Source organism: Tachypleus tridentatus, unplaced genomic scaffold, assembly GCF_004210375.1.
Source record: "Tachypleus tridentatus isolate NWPU-2018 unplaced genomic scaffold, ASM421037v1 Hic_cluster_2, whole genome shotgun sequence".
Classification (NCBI taxonomy): Eukaryota; Metazoa; Arthropoda; class Merostomata; order Xiphosura; family Limulidae; genus Tachypleus; species Tachypleus tridentatus.
In genome coordinates, this window is record NW_027467782.1 from 10,783,067 (window position 1) to 10,803,066 (window position 20,000).

The following is a 20,000-nucleotide window of genomic DNA, read 5'->3' on the forward strand; positions in this document are numbered from 1 at the left end:
ATTTAGAGTGTACTCATTCCAATTACGGGGCCTCGATAGAGTCCCGTATCGTTATTTTCGTCACTACCTCCCCGTTCTGGGAGTGGGTAATTTGCGCGCCTGCTGCCTTCCTTGGATGTGGTAGCCGTTTCTCAGGCTCCCTCTCCGGAATCGAACCCTGATTCCCCGTTACCCGTTACGACCATGGTAGGCGCATAACCTACCATCGACAGTTGATAAGGCAGACACTTGAAAGATGCGTCGCCGGTGCTGAGACCGTGCGATCAGCCAAAAGTTATCCAGAGTCACCATCATTTGCGGACCGAGGTCCGATTGGTCTTGGTCTAATAAATGCGCTCGTCCCGTGAGGTCGGAGCTTTGTTGCATGTATTAGCTCTAGAATTACCACAGTTATCCAAGTAGGAAAGTACGATCTAAGGAACAACGGCTGGATAATGAGCCATTCGCGGTTTCACCTTATTTCGGCATGTACTTAGACATGCATGGCTTAATCTTTGAGACAAGCATATGACTACTGGCAGGATCAACCAGGTATCTTTTCTCGTTCGGTGCAAGCCACCCGCTCCAACGGCGAGTAGAAACACCACTCTCGAATCGGCAGACGCGTGGCTAGATACACGCCTGCCGTTCTCTGTCTACTTCGTGTCACCAATCACGAGACAGACCTCTTACACACTCTAGAGTACGAGTTCTCCAAAACAACAGTTCCGATAAAACGAAACAAACTAGGGCGTATCAGGAAGAACCGACCTTCGGAGGACAGCTCAACCCACACTAAGCTATATCGAAAATGATGCATATTCCGATGTCTCGGCATGGTTACCCGAAACTCGTCGCATCAGCAGTGGGAACAGAACGTCTTTCGTAACAAAGACAATCGTTAATCGCTCGGATTAACTCGTACGCGTGCGGTCGAACGCACGTACTGCTTTATCCCCGCTCGGACCGAGGGAAAGGAAACAGTCACCGTTATTGACGTGCCCCGTGAAGGGAAGGGCGCTCGGACCCTTGGTTTGACAAGCTGAAATTCAACGGCTCGTGCAGAGCACGCTGCGGGTCCAGCATCCCTTGTGTCTCTGACTGAGACCGGCTAATCGCTCGGATTAACTCGTAGGCGTGCGGTCGAACGCACGTACTGCTTTTATCCCCGCTCGGACCGAGAGGGATAGGGAAACAGTCACCGTTGTTCACGTGCCCCGTGAAAGGGAAGAGCCGCTCGGACCCTTGGTTTGACATGCTGAAATTCAACGGCTCGTGCAGAGCACGCTGCGGGTCCAGCATCCCGTGTGTCTCTGACTGAGACCGGCTAATCGCTCGGATTAACTCGTAGGGGTGCGGTCGAACGCACGTACTGCTTTTATCCCCACTCGGACCGAGAGGGAAAGGAAACAGTCACCGTTGTTCACGTGCCCCGTGAAAGGGAAGAGCCGCTCGGACCCTTGGTTTGACATGCTGAAATTCAACGGCTCGTGCAGAGCACGCTGCGGGTCCAGCATCCCGTGTGTCTCTTAATGAGACCGGCTAATCGCTCGGATTAACTCGTAGCCGTGCGGTCGAACGCACGTACTGCTTTTATCCCCGCTCGGACCGAGAGGGAAGGGAAACAGTCACCGTAAATAACATGCCCCGTGAAGGGAAGGGCCGCTCGGACCCTTGGTTTGACAAGCTGAAATTCAACGACTCGTGCAGAGCACGCTGCGGGTCCAGCATCCCGTGTGTCTCTGACTGAGACCGGCTAATCGCTCGGATTAACTCGTAGGCGTGCGGTCGAACGCACGTACTGCTTTTATCCCCGCTCGGACCGAGAGGGAAAGGGAAACAGTCACCGTTGTTCACGTGCCCCGTGAAAGGGAAGAGCCGCTCGGACCCTTGGTTTGACATGCTGAAATTCAACGGCTCGTGCAGAGCACGCTGCGGGTCCAGCATCCCGTGTGTCTCTGACTGAGACCGGCTAATCGCTCGGATTAACTCGTAGGCGTGCGGTCGAACGCACGTACTGCTTTTATCCCCGCTCGGACCGAGAGGGAAGGGAAACAGTCACCGTTGTTCACGTGCCCCGTGAAAGGGAAGAGCCGCTCGGACCCTTGGTTTGACATGCTGAAATTCAACGGCTCGTGCAGAGCACGCTGCGGGTCCAGCATCCCGTGTGTCTCTGACTGAGACCGGCTAATCGCTCGGATTAACTCGTAGGCGTGCGGTCGAACGCACGTACTGCTTTTATCCCCGCTCGGACCGAGAGGAAAGGGAAACAGTCACCGTAAATAACATGCCCCGTGAAAGGGAAGGGCCGCTCGGACCCTTGGTTTGACAAGCTGAAATTCAACGACTCGTGCAGAGCACGCTGCGGGTCCAGCATCCCGTGTGTCTCTGACTGAGACCGGCTAATCGCTCGGATTAACTCGTAGGCGTGCGGTCGAACGCACGTACTGCTTTATCCCCGCTCGGACCGAGAGGGAAAGGGAAACAGTCACCGTTGTTAACGTGCCCCGTGAAAGGGAAGAGCCGCTCGGACCCTTGGTTTGACATGCTGAAATTCAACGGCTCGTGCAGAGCACGCTGCGGGTCCAGCATCCCGTGTGTCTCTGACTGAGACCGGCTAATCGCTCGGATTAACTCGTAGGCGTGCGGTCGAACGCACGTACTGCTTTTATCCCCGCTCGGACCGAGAGGGAAAGGGAAACAGTCACCGTTGTTCACGTGCCCCGTGAAAGGGAAGAGCCGCTCGGACCCTTGGTTTGACATGCTGAAATTCAACGGCTCGTGCAGAGCACGCTGCGGGTCCAGCATCCCGTGTGTCTCTGACTGAGACCGGCTAATCGCTCGGATTAACTCGTAGGCGTGCGGTCGAACGCACGTACTGCTTTATCCCCGCTCGGACCGAGAGGGAAAGGGAAACAGTCACCGTAAATAACATGCCCGTGAAAGGGAAGGGCCGCTCGGACCCTTGGTTTGACAAGCTGAAATTCAACGACTCGTGCAGAGCACGCTGCGGGTCCAGCATCCCGTGTGTCTCTGACTGAGACCGGCTAATCGCTCGGATTAACTCGTAGGCGTGCGGTCGAACGCACGTACTGCTTTTATCCCCGCTCGGACCGAGAGGGAAGGGAAACAGTCACCGTAAATAACATGCCCGTGAAAGGGAAGGGCCGCTCGGACCCTTGGTTTGACAAGCTGAAATTCAACGACTCGTGCAGAGCACGCTGCGGGTCCAGCATCCCGTGTGTCTCTGACTGAGACCGGCTAATCGCTCGGATTAACTCGTAGGCGTGCGGTCGAACGCACGTACTGCTTTTATCCCCGCTCGGACCGAGAGGGAAAGGGAAACAGTCACCGTTATTGACTTGCCCGTGAAAGGGAAGAGCCGCTCGGACCCTTGGTTTGACATGCTGAAATTCAACGACTCGTGCAGAGCACGCTGCGGGTCCAGCATCCCGTGTGTCTCTGACTGAGACCGGCTAATCGCTCGGATTAACACGTAGGGGTGCGGTCGAACGCACGTACTGCTTTTATCCCCGCTCGGACCGAGAGGAAAGGAAACAGTCACCGTTATTGACTTGCCCGTGAAAGGGAAGAGCCGCTCGGACCCTTGGTTTGACATGCTGAAATTCAACGACTCGTGCAGAGCACGCTGCGGGTCCAGCATCCCGTGTGTCTCTGACTGAGACCGGCTAATCGCTCGGATTAACACGTAGGGGTGCGGTCGAACGCACGTACTGCTTTTATCCCCGCTCGGACCGAGAGGAAAGGGAAACAGTCACCGTTATTGACTTGCCCCGTGAATGGGAAGGGCCGCTCGGACCCTTGGTTTGACAAGCTGAAAATCAACGACTCGTGCAGAGCACGCTGCGGGTCCAGCATCCCGTGTGTCTCAAATGAGACCGGCTAATCGCTCGGATTAACTCGTAGCCGTGCGGTCGAACGCACGTACTGCTTTTATCCCCGCTCGGACCGAGAGGAAAGGAAACAGTCACCGTAAATAACATGCCCCGTGAAAGGGAAGGGCCGCTCGGACCCTTGGTTTGACAAGCTGAAATTCAACGACTCGTGCAGAGCACGCTGCGGGTCCAGCATCCCGTGTGTCTCTGACTGAGACCGGCTAATCGCTCGGATTAACTCGTAGGCGTGCGGTCGAACGCACGTACTGCTTTTATCCCCGCTCGGAACGAGAGGAAAGGAAACAGTCACCGTAAATAACATGCCCGTGAAAGGGAAGGGCCGCTCGGACCCTTGGTTTGACAAGCTGAAATTCAACGACTCGTGCAGAGCACGCTGCGGGTCCAGCATCCCGTGTGTCTCTGACTGAGACCGGCTAATCGCTCGGATTAACTCGTAGGCGTGCGGTCGAACGCACGTACTGCTTTTATCCCCGCACGGACCGAGAGGGAACGGGAAACAGCTACCCATATATTTTACGACAGTAACCTCTTCCACCGAGGCACGTCAAAAACCACCGTTACAGGTGGTGCCGAATCCACCGAGACGGGTAGAACGACAAACTTACTAGGAAAACGCCGCACAGTGTTCTTAAAACCATCACTTCTCGCAACATTCTTTTCGCTCCAATATATTGTTTCAATCCACCATTACGTTCGTTCATTCAATATCTCTCGGCCTCTTACATTCTTTGTTCGGCCATTTCTTAACACTATCGGCAGTCGTTTTCGCTAGTACTCACCACCTGTGTGGAAACGGGCCGTGACCAGCCCACAGGTCCCGGGCACGCCGGGTTAAAAGGTGAGAGGAGGCTTAACACAATGTTACAATCCTGTCTCAGACAGACTATGCCCCTATATAGAGAAGGAAACTAAATTTAATGCCATCAGAACCCATTAGTACGGCATTTGAAAGTGCGGTAAAGGCAAGGGACCAAGCGGAATAGTTCCGCATCGCTACCCTGAGTTGCGTCAAATTGGTCCTCAGTTTTGAGTGAAAAGTGGTGAAAATGAACGCTGAAAAACAACGTTTCTAACTATCAAACTGATTTTGCCATTTCCTCCCACTTTCCAAATTTCACCGAACTCTCCTCACATCCATGCCGTCTTTGGCATCACTCTATACGGGAGAAAATTTCTTAAAGTCGTACTCCCTTTCAGGTCCGTCTCAGACAGACTATGCCCCTATAGAGAAGGAAACTACATTTAATGCCATCAGAACCCATTAGTACGGCATTTCAAAGTGCGGTAAAAGGCGAGAACCTATGCGGGCAAGTTCCGCATCGCAACCCTGAGTTGCGTCAAATTGGTCCTCAGTTTTGAGTGAAAAGTGGTGAAAATGAACGCTGAAAACAACGTTTCTAACTATCAAACTGATTTTGCCATTTCCTCCCACTTTCCAAATTTCACCGAACTCTCCTCACATCCATGCCGTCTTTGGCATCACTCTATACGGGAGAAAATTTCTTAAAGTCGTACTCCCTTTCAGGTCCGTCTCAGACAGACTATGCCCCCTATATAGAGAAGGAAACTACATTTAATGCCATCAGAACCCATTAGTACGGCATTTGAAAGTGCGGTAAACGGCGAGAGCCTATGCGGGCAAGTTCCGCATCGCAACCCTGAGTTGCGTCAAATTGGTCCTGAGTTTTGAGTGAAAAGTGGTGAAAATGAACGCTGAAAACAACGTTTCTAACTATCAAACTGATTTTGCCATTTCCTCCCACTTCCCAAATTTCACCGAACTCGCCTCACATCCATGCCGTCTTTGGCATCACACTATACGGGAGAAAATTTCTTAAAGCCGTCCTCCCTTTGAAGTCCGTCTCAGACAGACTATGCTCCCTATATATAGAAGGAAACTACATTTAATGCCATCAGAACCCATTAGTACGGCTTTTGAAAGTGCGGTAAAAGGCGAGAGCCTATGCGGGCAAGTTCCGCATCGCAACCCTGAGTTGCGTCAAATTGGTCCTCAGTTTTGAGTGAAAAAGTGGTGAAAATGAACGCTGAAAAACAACGTTTCTAACTATCAAACTGATTTTGCCATTTCCTCCCACTTTCCAAATTTCACCGAACTCTCCTCACATCCATGCCGTCTTTGGCATCACTCTATACGGGAGAAAATTTCTTAAAGTCGTACTCCCTTTCAGGTCCGTCTCAGACAGACTATGCCCCCTATATAGAGAAGGAAACTACATTTAATGCCATCAGAACCCATTAGTACGGCATTTGAAAGTGCGGTAAACGGCGAGAGCCTATGCGGGCAAGTTCCGCATCGCAACCCTGAGTTGCGTCAAATTGGTCCTCAGTTTTGAGTGAAAAGTGGTGAAAATGAACGCTGAAAAACAACGTTTCTAACTATCAAACTGATTTTGCCATTTCCTCCCACTTTCCAAATTTCACCGAACTCGCCTCACATCCATGCCGTCTTTGGCATCACTCTATACGGGAGAAAATTTCTTAAAGCCGTCCTCCCTTTGAAGTCCGTCTCAGACAGACTATGCTCCCTATATATAGAAGGAAACTACATTTAATGCCATCAGAACCCATTAGTACGGCTTTTGAAAGTGCGGTAAAAGGCGAGAGCCTATGCGGGCAAGTTCCGCATCGCAACCCTGAGTTGCGTCAAATTGGTCCTCAGTTTTGAGCGAAAAAGGTACACGTAACGTCCTAAAAACTACCGGGTAGTGTCCGCATCGTCCTCCACAACCCCGCCAACGGACGCGTCGCGTGATCGATCGCGAATCTCTCCTAGAGGCAATGAGGCCATTGGGGTTAGTCGGCGGCAACGTTTGAACATGCCGATAACGCTTACGCTACGTCCATCGTCGATTCCAGTCAAGCCTCACCAGTCCCCTATATATAGAAGGAAACTACATTTAATGCCATCACTACTCAAAAGTACGGCTTTTCTATGTGCGGTAAAGGCGAGAGCTTATGCGGGAGAGTTCCGCGTGGCTACCCTAAGTGCCGTCGAACTCGTCGTAGCGTGTTCCACCGCCTATCTGTCCGAAGGGCAGAAAGAAACTGCGGGAACTCGGCGGGAGCCGGTAATCGAAATGCCGACGATAACCTCGATAGGCGGCGGGTGCCGGTAGTCGAATCGACAGTCCTGCCGCCAACAGACTGGTGTCATGCCGATAACGCTTACGCCACGTCCATCGTCGATTCCAGTCAAGCCTCACCAGTCCCCTATATATATAGAAGGAAACTACATTTAATGCCATCACTACTCAAAAGTACGGCTTTTCTATGTGCGGTAAAGGCGAGAGCTTATGCGGGAGAGTTCCGCGTGGCTACCCGAAGTGCCGTCGAACTCGTCGTAGCGTGTTCCACCGCCTATCTGTCCGAAGGGCAGAAAGAAACTGCGGGAACTCGGCGGGAGAAGGTAATCGAAATGCCGACGATAACCTCGGTAGGCGGCGGGTGCCGGTAGTCGAATCGACAGTCCTGCCGCCAACAGCCTGCTGACATGCCGATAACGCTTACGCCACGTCCATCGTCGATTCCAGTCAAGCCTCACCAGTCCCTATATATATAGAAGGAAACTACATTTAATGCCATCACTACTCAAAAGTACGGCTTTTCTATGTGCGGTAAAGGCGAGAGCTTATGCGGGAGAGTTCCGCGTGGGTACCCGAAGTACCGTCGAACTCGTCGTAGCGTGTTCCACGGCCAATCTGTCCGAAGGGCAGAAAGAAACTGCGGGAACTCGGCGGGAGCCGGTAATCGAAATGCCGACGATAACCTCGGTAGGCGGCGGGTGCCGGTAGTCGAATCGACAGTCCTGCCGCCAACAGCCTGCTGACATGCCGATAACGCTTACGCCACGTCCATCGTCGATTCCAGTCAAGCCTCACCAGTCCCCTATATATAGAAGGAAACTACATTTAATGCCATCACTACTCAAAAGTACGGCTTTTCTATGTGCGGTAAAGGCGAGAGCTTATGCGGGAGAGTTCCGCGTGGCTACCCTAAGTGCCGTCGAACTCGTCGTAGCGTGTTCCACCGCCAATCTGTCCGAAGGGCAGAAAGAAACTGCGGGAACTCGGCGGGAGCCGGTAATCGAAATGCCGACGATAACCTCGGTAGGCGGCGGGTGCCGGTAGTCGAATCGACAGTCCTGCCGCCAACAGCCTGCTGACATGCCGATAACGCTTACGCTACGTCCATCGTCGATTCCAGTCAAGCTCACCAGTCCCCTATATATAGAAGGAAACTACATTTAATGCCATCACTACTCAAAGTACGGCTTTTCTATGTGCGGTAAAGGCGAGAGCTTATGCGGGAGAGTTCCGCGTGGCTACCCTAAGTGCCGTCGAACTCGTCGTAGCGTGTTCCACGGCCAATCTGTCCGAAGGGCAGAAAGAAACTGCGGGAACTCGGCGGGAGCCGGTAATCGAAATGCCGACGATAACCTCGGTAGGCGGCGGGTGCCGGTAGTCGAATCGACAGTCCTGCCGCCAACAGCCTGCTGACATGCCGATAACGCTTACGCCACGTCCATCGTCGATTCCAGTCAAGCTCACCAGTCCCCTATATAGAAGGAAACTACATTTAATGCCATCACTACTCAAAAGTACGGCTTTTCTATGTGCGGTAAAGGCGAGAGCTTATGCGGGAGAGTTCCGCGTGGGTACCCGAAGTACCGTCGAACTCGTCGTAGCGTGTTCCACGGCCAATCTGTCCGAAGGGCAGAAAGAAACTGCGGGAACTCGGCGGGAGCCGGTAATCGAAATGCCGACGATAACCTCGGTAGGCGGCGGGTGCCGGTAGTCGAATCGACAGTCCTGCCGCCAACAGCCTGCTGACATGCCGATAACGCTTACGCCACGTCCATCGTCGATTCCAGTCAAGCTCACCAGTCCCCTATATATAGAAGGAAACTACATTTAATGCCATCACTACTCAAAAGTACGGCTTTTCTATGTGCGGTAAAGGCGAGAGCTTATGCGGGAGAGTTCCGCGTGGGTACCCGAAGTACCGTCGAACTCGTCGTAGCGTGTTCCACAGCCAATCTGTCCGAAGGGCAGAAAGAAACTGCGGGAACTCGGCGGGAGCCGGTAATCGAAATGCCGACGATAACCTCGGTAGGCGGCGGGTGCCGGTAGTCGAATCGACAGTCCTGCCGCCAACAGCCTGCTGACATGCCGATAACGCTTACGCCACGTCCATCGTCGATTCCAGTCAAGCCTCACCAGTCCCCTATATATAGAAGGAAACTACATTTAATGCCATCACTACTCAAAAGTACGGCTTTTCTATGTGCGGTAAAGGCGAGAGCTTATGCGGGAGAGTTCCGCGTGGCTACCTAAGTGCCGTCGAACTCGTCGTAGCGTGTTCCACGGCCAATCTGTCCGAAGGGCAGAAAGAAACTGCGGGAACTCGGCGGGAGCCGGTAATCGAAATGCCGACGATAACCTCGGTAGGCGGCGGGTGCCGGTAGTCGAATCGACAGTCCTGCCGCCAACAGACTGCTGTCATGCCGATAACGCTTACGCCACGTCCATCGTCGATTCCAGTCAAGCTCACCAGTCCCTATATATAGAAGGAAACTACATTTAATGCCATCACTACTCAAAAGTACGGCTTTTCTATGTGCGGTAAAGGCGAGAGCTTATGCGGGAGAGTTCCGCGTGGGTACCCGAAGTACCGTCGAACTCGTCGTAGCGTGTTCCACGCCAATCTGTCCGAAGGGCAGAAAGAAACTGCGGGAACTCGGCGGGAGCCGGTAATCGAAATGCCGACGATAACCTCGGTAGGCGGCGGGTGCCGGTAGTCGAATCGACAGTCCTGCCGCCAACAGCCTGCTGACATGCCGATAACGCTTACGCCACGTCCATCGTCGATTCCAGTCAAGCCTCACCAGTCCCTATATATAGAAGGAAACTACATTTAATGCCATCACTACTCAAAAGTACGGCTTTTCTATGTGCGGTAAAGGCGAGAGCTTATGCGGGAGAGTTCCGCGTGGCTACCCTAAGTGCCGTCGAACTCGTCGTAGCGTGTTCCACCGCCTATCTGTCCGAAGGGCAGAAAGAAACTGCGGGAACTCGGCGGGAGCCGGTAATCGAAATGCCGACGATAACCTCGGTAGGCGGCGGGTGCCGGTAGTCGAATCGACAGTCCTGCCGCCAACAGCCTGCTGACATGCCGATAACGCTTACGCCACGTCCATCGTCGATTCCAGTCAAGCCTCACCAGTCCCCTATATATAGAAGGAAACTACATTTAATGCCATCACTACTCAAAAGTACGGCTTTTCTATGTGCGGTAAAGGCGAGAGCTTATGCGGGAGAGTTCCGCGTGGGTACCCGAAGTACCGTCGAACTCGTCGTAGCGTGTTCCACCGCCAATCTGTCCGAAGGGCAGAAAGAAACTGCGGGAACTCGGCGGGAGCCGGTAATCGAAATGCCGACGATAACCTCGGTAGGCGGCGGGTGCCGGTAGTCGAATCGACAGTCCTGCCGCCAACAGCCTGCTGACATGCCGATAACGCTTACGCCACGTCCATCGTCGATTCCAGTCAAGCCTCACCAGTCCCTATATATAGAAGGAAACTACATTTAATGCCATCACTACTCAAAGTACGGCTTTTCTATGTGCGGTAAAGGCGAGAGCTTATGCGGGAGAGTTCCGCGTGGGTACCCGAAGTACCGTCGAACTCGTCGTAGCGTGTTCCACCGCCAATCTGTCCGAAGGGCAGAAAGAAACTGCGGGAACTCGGCGGGAGCCGGTAATCGAAATGCCGACGATAACCTCGGTAGGCGGCGGGTGCCGGTAGTCGAATCGACAGTCCTGCCGCCAACAGCCTGCTGACATGCCGATAACGCTTACGCCACGTCCATCGTCGATTCCAGTCAAGCTCACCAGTCCCCTATATATAGAAGGAAACTACATTTAATGCCATCACTACTCAAAGTACGGCTTTTCTATGTGCGGTAAAGGCGAGAGCTTATGCGGGAGAGTTCCGCGTGGGTACCCGAAGTACCGTCGAACTCGTCGTAGCGTGTTCCACGGCCAATCTGTCCGAAGGGCAGAAAGAAACTGCGGGAACTCGGCGGGAGCCGGTAATCGAAATGCCGACGATAACCTCGGTAGGCGGCGGGTGCCGGTAGTCGAATCGACAGTCCTGCCGCCAACAGCCTGCTGACATGCCGATAACGCTTACGCTACGTCCATCGTCGATTCCAGTCAAGCTCACCAGTCCCCTATATATAGAAGGAAACTACATTTAATGCCATCACTACTCAAAAGTACGGCTTTTCTATGTGCGGTAAAGGCGAGAGCTTATGCGGGAGAGTTCCGCGTGGGTACCCGAAGTACCGTCGAACTCGTCGTAGCGTGTTCCACGGCCAATCTGTCCGAAGGGCAGAAAGAAACTGCGGGAACTCGGCGGGAGCCGGTAATCGAAATGCCGACGATAACCTCGGTAGGCGGCGGGTGCCGGTAGTCGAATCGACAGTCCTGCCGCCAACAGCCTGCTGACATGCCGATAACGCTTACGCCACGTCCATCGTCGATTCCAGTCAAGCTCACCAGTCCCCTATATATATAGAAGGAAACTACATTTAATGCCATCACTACTCAAAAGTACGGCTTTTCTATGTGCGGTAAAGGCGAGAGCTTATGCGGGAGAGTTCCGCGTGGGTACCCGAAGTACCGTCGAACTCGTCGTAGCGTGTTCCACCGCCAATCTGTCCGAAGGGCAGAAAGAAACTGCGGGAACTCGGCGGGAGCCGGTAATCGAAATGCCGACGATAACCTCGGTAGGCGGCGGGTGCCGGTAGTCGAATCGACAGTCCTGCCGCCAACAGCCTGCTGACATGCCGATAACGCTTACGCCACGTCCATCGTCGATTCCAGTCAAGCCTCACCAGTCCCCTATATATAGAAGGAAACTACATTTAATGCCATCACTACTCAAAGTACGGCTTTTCTATGTGCGGTAAAGGCGAGAGCTTATGCGGGAGAGTTCCGCGTGGCTACCCTAAGTGCCGTCGAACTCGTCGTAGCGTGTTCCACCGCCTATCTGTCCGAAGGGCAGAAAGAAACTGCGGGAACTCGGCGGGAGCCGGTAATCGAAATGCCGACGATAACCTCGGTAGGCGGCGGGTGCCGGTAGTCGAATCGACAGTCCTGCCGCCAACAGACTGCTGTCATGCCGATAACGCTTACGCCACGTCCATCGTCGATTCCAGTCAAGCCTCACCAGTCCCCTATATATAGAAGGAAACTACATTTAATGCCATCACTACTCAAAGTACGGCTTTTCTATGTGCGGTAAAGGCGAGAGCTTATGCGGGAGAGTTCCGCGTGGCTACCCTAAGTGCCGTCGAACTCGTCGTAGCGTGTTCCACCGCCTATCTGTCCGAAGGGCAGAAAGAAACTGCGGGAACTCGGCGGGAGCCGGTAATCGAAATGCCGACGATAACCTCGGTAGGCGGCGGGTGCCGGTAGTCGAATCGACAGTCCTGCCGCCAACAGACTGGTGTCATGCCGATAACGCTTACGCCACGTCCATCGTCGATTCCAGTCAAGCCTCACCAGTCCCCTATATATATAGAAGGAAACTACATTTAATGCCATCACTACTCAAAAGTACGGCTTTTCTATGTGCGGTAAAGGCGAGAGCTTATGCGGGAGAGTTCCGCGTGGGTACCCGAAGTACCGTCGAACTCGTCGTAGCGTGTTCCACCGCCTATCTGTCCGAAGGGCAGAAAGAAACTGCGGGAACTCGGCGGGAGCCGGTAATCGAAATGCCGACGATAACCTCGGTAGGCGGCGGGTGCCGGTAGTCGAATCGACAGTCCTGCCGCCAACAGCCTGCTGACATGCCGATAACGCTTACGCCACGTCCATCGTCGATTCCAGTCAAGCCTCACCAGTCCCTATATATAGAAGGAAACTACATTTAATGCCATCACTACTCAAAAGTACGGCTTTTCTATGTGCGGTAAAGGCGAGAGCTTATGCGGGAGAGTTCCGCGTGGGTACCCGAAGTACCGTCGAACTCGTCGTAGCGTGTTCCACGGCCAATCTGTCCGAAGGGCAGAAAGAAACTGCGGGAACTCGGCGGGAGCCGGTAATCGAAATGCCGACGATAACCTCGGTAGGCGGCGGGTGCCGGTAGTCGAATCGACAGTCCTGCCGCCAACAGCCTGCTGACATGCCGATAACGCTTACGCCACGTCCATCGTCGATTCCAGTCAAGCTCACCAGTCCCCTATATATAGAAGGAAACTACATTTAATGCCATCACTACTCAAAAGTACGGCTTTTCTATGTGCGGTAAAGGCGAGAGCTTATGCGGGAGAGTTCCGCGTGGGTACCCGAAGTACCGTCGAACTCGTCGTAGCGTGTTCCACGGCCAATCTGTCCGAAGGGCAGAAAGAAACTGCGGGAACTCGGCGGGAGCCGGTAATCGAAATGCCGACGATAACCTCGGTAGGCGGCGGGTGCCGGTAGTCGAATCGACAGTCCTGCCGCCAACAGCCTGCTGACATGCCGATAACGCTTACGCCACGTCCATCGTCGATTCCAGTCAAGCTCACCAGTCCCCTATATATAGAAGGAAACTACATTTAATGCCATCACTACTCAAAAGTACGGCTTTTCTATGTGCGGTAAAGGCGAGAGCTTATGCGGGAGAGTTCCGCGTGGGTACCCTAAGTACCGTCGAACTCGTCGTAGCGTGTTCCACCGCCTATCTGTCCGAAGGGCAGAAAGAAACTGCGGGAACTCGGCGGGAGCCGGTAATCGAAATGCCGACGATAACCTCGGTAGGCGGCGGGTGCCGGTAGTCGAATCGACAGTCCTGCCGCCAACAGCCTGCTGACATGCCGATAACGCTTACGCCACGTCCATCGTCGATTCCAGTCAAGCCTCACCAGTCCCCTATATATAGAAGGAAACTACATTTAATGCCATCACTACTCAAAGTACGGCTTTTCTATGTGCGGTAAAGGCGAGAGCTTATGCGGGAGAGTTCCGCGTGGCTACCCTAAGTACCGTCGAACTCGTCGTAGCGTGTTCCACCGCCTATCTGTCCGAAGGGCAGAAAGAAACTGCGGGAACTCGGCGGGAGCCGGTAATCGAAATGCCGACGATAACCTCGGTAGGCGGCGGGTGCCGGTAGTCGAATCGACAGTCCTGCCGCCAACAGCCTGGTGTCATGCCGATAACGCTTACGCCACGTCCATCGTCGATTCCAGTCAAGCCTCACCAGTCCCCTATATATAGAAGGAAACTACATTTAATGCCATCACTACTCAAAAGTACGGCTTTTCTATGTGCGGTAAAGGCGAGAGCTTATGCGGGAGAGTTCCGCGTGGGTACCCGAAGTACCGTCGAACTCGTCGTAGCGTGTTCCACCGCCTATCTGTCCGAAGGGCAGAAAGAAACTGCGGGAACTCGGCGGGAGCCGGTAATCGAAATGCCGACGATAACCTCGGTAGGCGGCGGGTGCCGGTAGTCGAATCGACAGTCCTGCCGCCAACAGCCTGCTGACATGCCGATAACGCTTACGCCACGTCCATCGTCGATTCCAGTCAAGCCTCACCAGTCCCCTATATATAGAAGGAAACTACATTTAATGCCATCACTACTCAAAGTACGGCTTTTCTATGTGCGGTAAAGGCGAGAGCTTATGCGGGAGAGTTCCGCGTGGGTACCCTAAGTACCGTCGAACTCGTCGTAGCGTGTTCCACCGCCTATCTGTCCGAAGGGCAGAAAGAAACTGCGGGAACTCGGCGGGAGCCGGTAATCGAAATGCCGACGATAACCTCGGTAGGCGGCGGGTGCCGGTAGTCGAATCGACAGTCCTGCCGCCAACAGCCTGCTGACATGCCGATAACGCTTACGCCACGTCCATCGTCGATTCCAGTCAAGCCTCACCAGTCCCCTATATATAGAAGGAAACTACATTTAATGCCATCACTACTCAAAAGTACGGCTTTTCTATGTGCGGTAAAGGCGAGAGCTTATGCGGGAGAGTTCCGCGTGGGTACCCGAAGTACCGTCGAACTCGTCGTAGCGTGTTCCACCGCCTATCTGTCCGAAGGGCAGAAAGAAACTGCGGGAACTCGGCGGGAGAAGGTAATCGAAATGCCGACGATAACCTCGGTAGGCGGCGGGTGCCGGTAGTCGAATCGACAGTCCTGCCGCCAACAGCCTGCTGACATGCCGATAACGCTTACGCCACGTCCATCGTCGATTCCAGTCAAGCCTCACCAGTCCCCTATATATAGAAGGAAACTACATTTAATGCCATCACTACTCAAAGTACGGCTTTTCTATGTGCGGTAAAGGCGAGAGCTTATGCGGGAGAGTTCCGCGTGGCTACCTAAGTACCGTCGAACTCGTCGTAGCGTGTTCCACCGCCTATCTGTCCGAAGGGCAGAAAGAAACTGCGGGAACTCGGCGGGAGCATGTAATCGAAATGCCGACGATAACCTCGGTAGGCGGCGGGTGCCGGTAGTCGAATCGCCAGTCCTGCCGCCAACAGCCTGGTGTCATGCCGATAACGCTTACGCGACGTCCATCGTCGATTCCAGTCAAGCTCACCAGTCCCCTATATATAGAAGGAAACTACATTTAATGCCATCACTACTCAAAAGTACGGCTTTTCTATGTGCGGTAAAGGCGAGAGCTTATGCGGGAGAGTTCCGCGTGGCTACCCTAAGTACCGTCGAACTCGTCGTAGCGTGTTCCACCGCCTATCTGTCCGAGGGCAAAAGAAACTGGGGAACTCGGCGGGAGCAGGTAATCGAAATGCCGACGATAACCTCGGTAGGCGGCGGGTGCCGGTAGTCGAATCGACAGTCCTGCCGCCAACAGCCTGCTGACATGCCGATAACGCTTACGCTACGTCCATCGTCGATTCCAGTCAAGCTCACCAGTCCCCTATATATAGAAGGAAACTACATTTAATGCCATCACTACTCAAAGTACGGCTTTTCTATGTGCGGTAAAGGCGAAAGCTTATGCGGGAGAGTTCCGCGTGGCTACCCTCTGTTCGGTGACATGCCGATGCCGCCAACTTACGCTACGTCCATCGTCGATGACAGTCAAGCCTCACCAGTCCCCTATATATATAGAAGGAAACTACATTTAATGCCATCACTACTCAATAGTACGGCCTTTCTATGTGCGGTAAAGGCGAGAGCTTATGCGGGAGAGTTCCGCGTGGCTACCTAAGTACCGTCGAACTCGTCGTAGCGTGTTCCACCGGGTATCTGTCCGAAGGGCACAAAGAAACTGCGGGCACTCGGCGGGAGCAGGTGATCGAAATACCGGCGATATCCTCTAGGGACGACGAATCGAAGGAACCGCCGCCAACCTTTTGGGCACTTTTCGCAACGGCTGAGCCTAGACGTACGTCCCGTTGGAGAAAGCTGCTGTTTGACCACGCACGCGCGAAACAGCCCGAGAAAATGGATTCCCCCGTCGGTAGGCGGCGGGCGCGGGTGTTTAAATTTCCCAATCGCTGGTACATGCTCTGAGACTCTGTTCGACTTGTACCGAGGCCAATGCGTGTACTCGGCGGGAGCAGGTGATCGAAATGCCGTCCACATCCTCTAGGGACGACGAATCGAAGGACCCGCCGCCAACCTTTCGGGCACTTTTTGCAACGGCTGCGTCTAGACGTCCGACCCGTTGGAGCAAGCTGCTGTTCGACCACGCACGCGCGATAGAGGCCGAGAAAATGGGTTCCCCCGTCGGTAGGCGGCGGGTGCGGGTGTTTAAATTTCCCGCTCGCTGGCACATGCTCTGAGACTCTGTTCGACTTGTACCGAGGCCAATGCGTGTACTCGGCGGGAGCAGGTGTTCGAAATGCCGACCGTATCCTCTAGGGACGACGAATCGAAGGTCCCGCCGCCAACCTTTCGGGCACTTTTCGCAACGGCTGCGTCTAGACGTCCGACCCGTTGGAGCAAGCGGCTGTTAGACCACGCACGCGCGAAACAGACCGAGAAAATCGGTTCCCCCGTCGGTAGGCGGCGGGCGCGGGTGTTTAAATTTCCCAATCGCTGGCACATGCTCTGAGACTCTGTTCGACTTGTACCGAGGCCAATGCGTGTACTCGGCGGGAGCAGGTGTTCGAAATGCCGACCGTATCCTCTAGGGACGACGAATCGAAGGTCCCGCCGCCAACCTTTCGGGCACTTTTCGCAACGGCTGCGTCTAGACGTCCGACCCGTTGGAGCAAGCTGCTGTTAGACCACGCACGCGCGAAACAGACCGAGAAAATCGGTTCCCCCGTCGGTAGGCGGCGGGCGCGGGTGTTTAAATTTCCCAATCGCTGGCACATGCTCTGAGACTCTGTTCGACTTGTACCGAGGCCAATGCGTGTACTCGGCGGGAGCAGGTGTTCGAAATGCCGACCGTATCCTCTAGGGACGACGAATCGAAGGACCCGCCGCCAACCTTTCGGGCACTTTTCGCAACGGCTGCGTCTAGACGTCCGACCCGTTGGAGCAAGCTGCTGTTGGACCACGCACGCGCGAAACAGACCGAGAAAATCGGTTCCCCCGTCGGTAGGCGGCGGGCGCGGGTGTTTAAATTTCCCAATCGCTGGCACATGCTCTGAGACTCTGTTCGACTTGTACCGAGGCCAATGCGTGTACTCGGCGGGAGCAGGTGTTCGAAATGCCGACCGTATCCTCTAGGGACGACGAATCGAAGGACCCGCCGCCAACCTTTCGGGCACTTTTCGCAACGGCTGCGTCTAGACGTCCGACCCGTTGGAGCAAGCTGCTGTTGGACCACGCACGCGCGAAACAGACCGAGAAAATCGGTTCCCCCGTCGGTAGGCGGCGGGCGCGGGTGTTTAAATTTCCCAATCGCTGGCACATGCTCTGAGACTCTGTTCGACTTGTACCGAGGCCAATGCGTGTACTCGGCGGGAGCAGGTGTTCGAAATGCCGACCGTATCCTCTAGGGACGACGAATCGAAGGTCCCGCCGCCAACCTTTCGGGCACTTTTCGCAACGGCTGCGTCTAGACGTCCGACCCGTTGGAGCAAGCTGCTGTTAGACCACGCACGCGCGAAACAGACCGAGAAAATCGGTTCCCCCGTCGGTAGGCGGCGGGCGCGGGTGTTTAAATTTCCCAATCGCTGGCACATGCTCTGAGACTCTGTTCGACTTGTACCGAGGCCAATGCGTGTACTCGGCGGGAGCAGGTGTTCGAAATGCCGACCGTATCCTCTAGGGACGAAGAATCGAAGGTCCCGCCGCCAACCTTTCGGGCACTTTTCGCAACGGCTGCGTCTAGACGTCCGACCCGTTGGAGCAAGCTGCTGTTGGACCACGCACGCGCGAAACAGATCGAGAAAATCGGTTCCCCCGTCGGTAGGCGGCGGGCGCGGGTGTTTAAATTTCCCAATCGCTGGCACATGCTCTGAGACTCTGTTCGACTTGTACCGAGGCCAATGCGTGTACTCGGCGGGAGCAGGTGTTCGAAATGCCGACCGTATCCTCTAGGGACGACGAATCGAAGGTCCCGCCGCCAACCTTTCGTGCACTTTTCGCAACGGCTGCGCCTAGACGTACGACCCGTGTCATGGGTTTCATTTATAAAGCAAAACTGTGAAGAAACAGGACACGAACATTAAAATATAAGTATCGTTTGTATGGATAACACTGATCTGGAATTAGCACTTAAAGAAACCATCCACATTAAACAACTTTAATCTACACCGAATATCATGTAGTCTTCATTCAAATAGCACATTTTAAAATATTTACAGCATGTTTTATTGTCAGTAATTTACTTTCCGTGTATTTTAGTTTCACATTATCGTAATTTCAGCAATATATTTTATTTAGTTAGTTAGAAATTACGTCTTTCTATTTTGCTCTGTATACTGAAGATGGAATATGTAAAATATTGAAAACTTTACCTCTGTCCCCTTCTATTGTATCAAAGTATTTCTTCATCTTCAATACAATTATACAATTAATCGTCAAACATCATTTTCGTTCGATACAATGATTGCTAATATATTGATATGACCATATGTAAACGAACTGTTGTCTGTATGCTGTGACTCTGAAAATTAAAGTTAAAAGGAAAATCTTGAAATGTGCTTCCTTTCAGAATGCAAACTTCGATACATCATTCCAAAGTTTCTCCATTTTAGTGAGCAAAACTTTGAAAAATTCATTATCTTATCATATTTGTCTGAAGAGAGTATCGGTTTGTTTGAATTTGGCTCTATACTGCACGAGGGCTATCTGCTATAGCCGTCGATAATTTAGCAGTGAAAGAAAAGAGGATAGGTACCAAGTGATCACCACTCACCAACCACTGTTTCACAGAGGAACTGTGGGATTGCTTGTAACAATGAACCGCCCAGTCACGTATCATAAAGGGTGAGCATGTTTCGTAGAACAAAAGTTGGGTCAAGAATTTCGAACAAAACATCAACAGAACATAATTTTACTGGAAAAGTTCAAAGTGTACTGTACTAACCATAGAATCGTGGAAACCAGAGTTGATTACACCGACGTACTAAACAAGTGGAACGAAGACAAATTGTTCAGTGTGAACATGTCCAAAATTTCAGGCTAAGTTGACTGACTTACAGCATTCAATTCTAGTTTCATCCTTGTGACCACATTGTTAACTAATATAATTATAACATAAATACTCAGTCTAAATTAGTCCTACCTAAAATTGTTATTTTAACTAAACTGACTAGTTGACCAAAATATTGCTTATTCTTGTAAACTCTACTGCATTATCATTGCCCTTTAATTGTGTGTCACCCAACATTAGAAAATGTTCCAGACATATAAATATAAATGTGGTAAACATTTTAGCATTGATTATACAACACCAGGTGATCCATCAGAGTCTATTAAGTTGTTCTTAGCAATGATGATACGACACCAGGTGATCCATCACAGTATAATAAGTTGCTCTTAGTAATGATACGACACCGCGTGGGTAAGGAGCCCCCAACGTTGCTAGTGCGAGAGGGTGTCGGTCTGCTTACCGACAATCGTGCTCGTTATCTCCGTGTCAAGAGATCGCCGCCAACGTTTTGCACAGAGACTA

General features: G+C 52.9%; 1 non-coding gene across 1 annotated transcript in view; it reads right to left on the reverse strand.

The window, feature by feature from the left end:
• The window catches only part of LOC143243513 (small subunit ribosomal RNA), a 1,803-nt gene extending 1,269 nt beyond the window's left edge, over window positions 1-534 (reverse strand). The window contains exon 1 of the ribosomal RNA XR_013024637.1: window positions 1-534. This exon is cut by the window's left edge and continues 1,269 nt beyond it. This is a non-coding gene — a ribosomal RNA (small subunit ribosomal RNA).
• Between the last annotated feature and the right edge of the window lie 19,466 nt (window positions 535-20,000).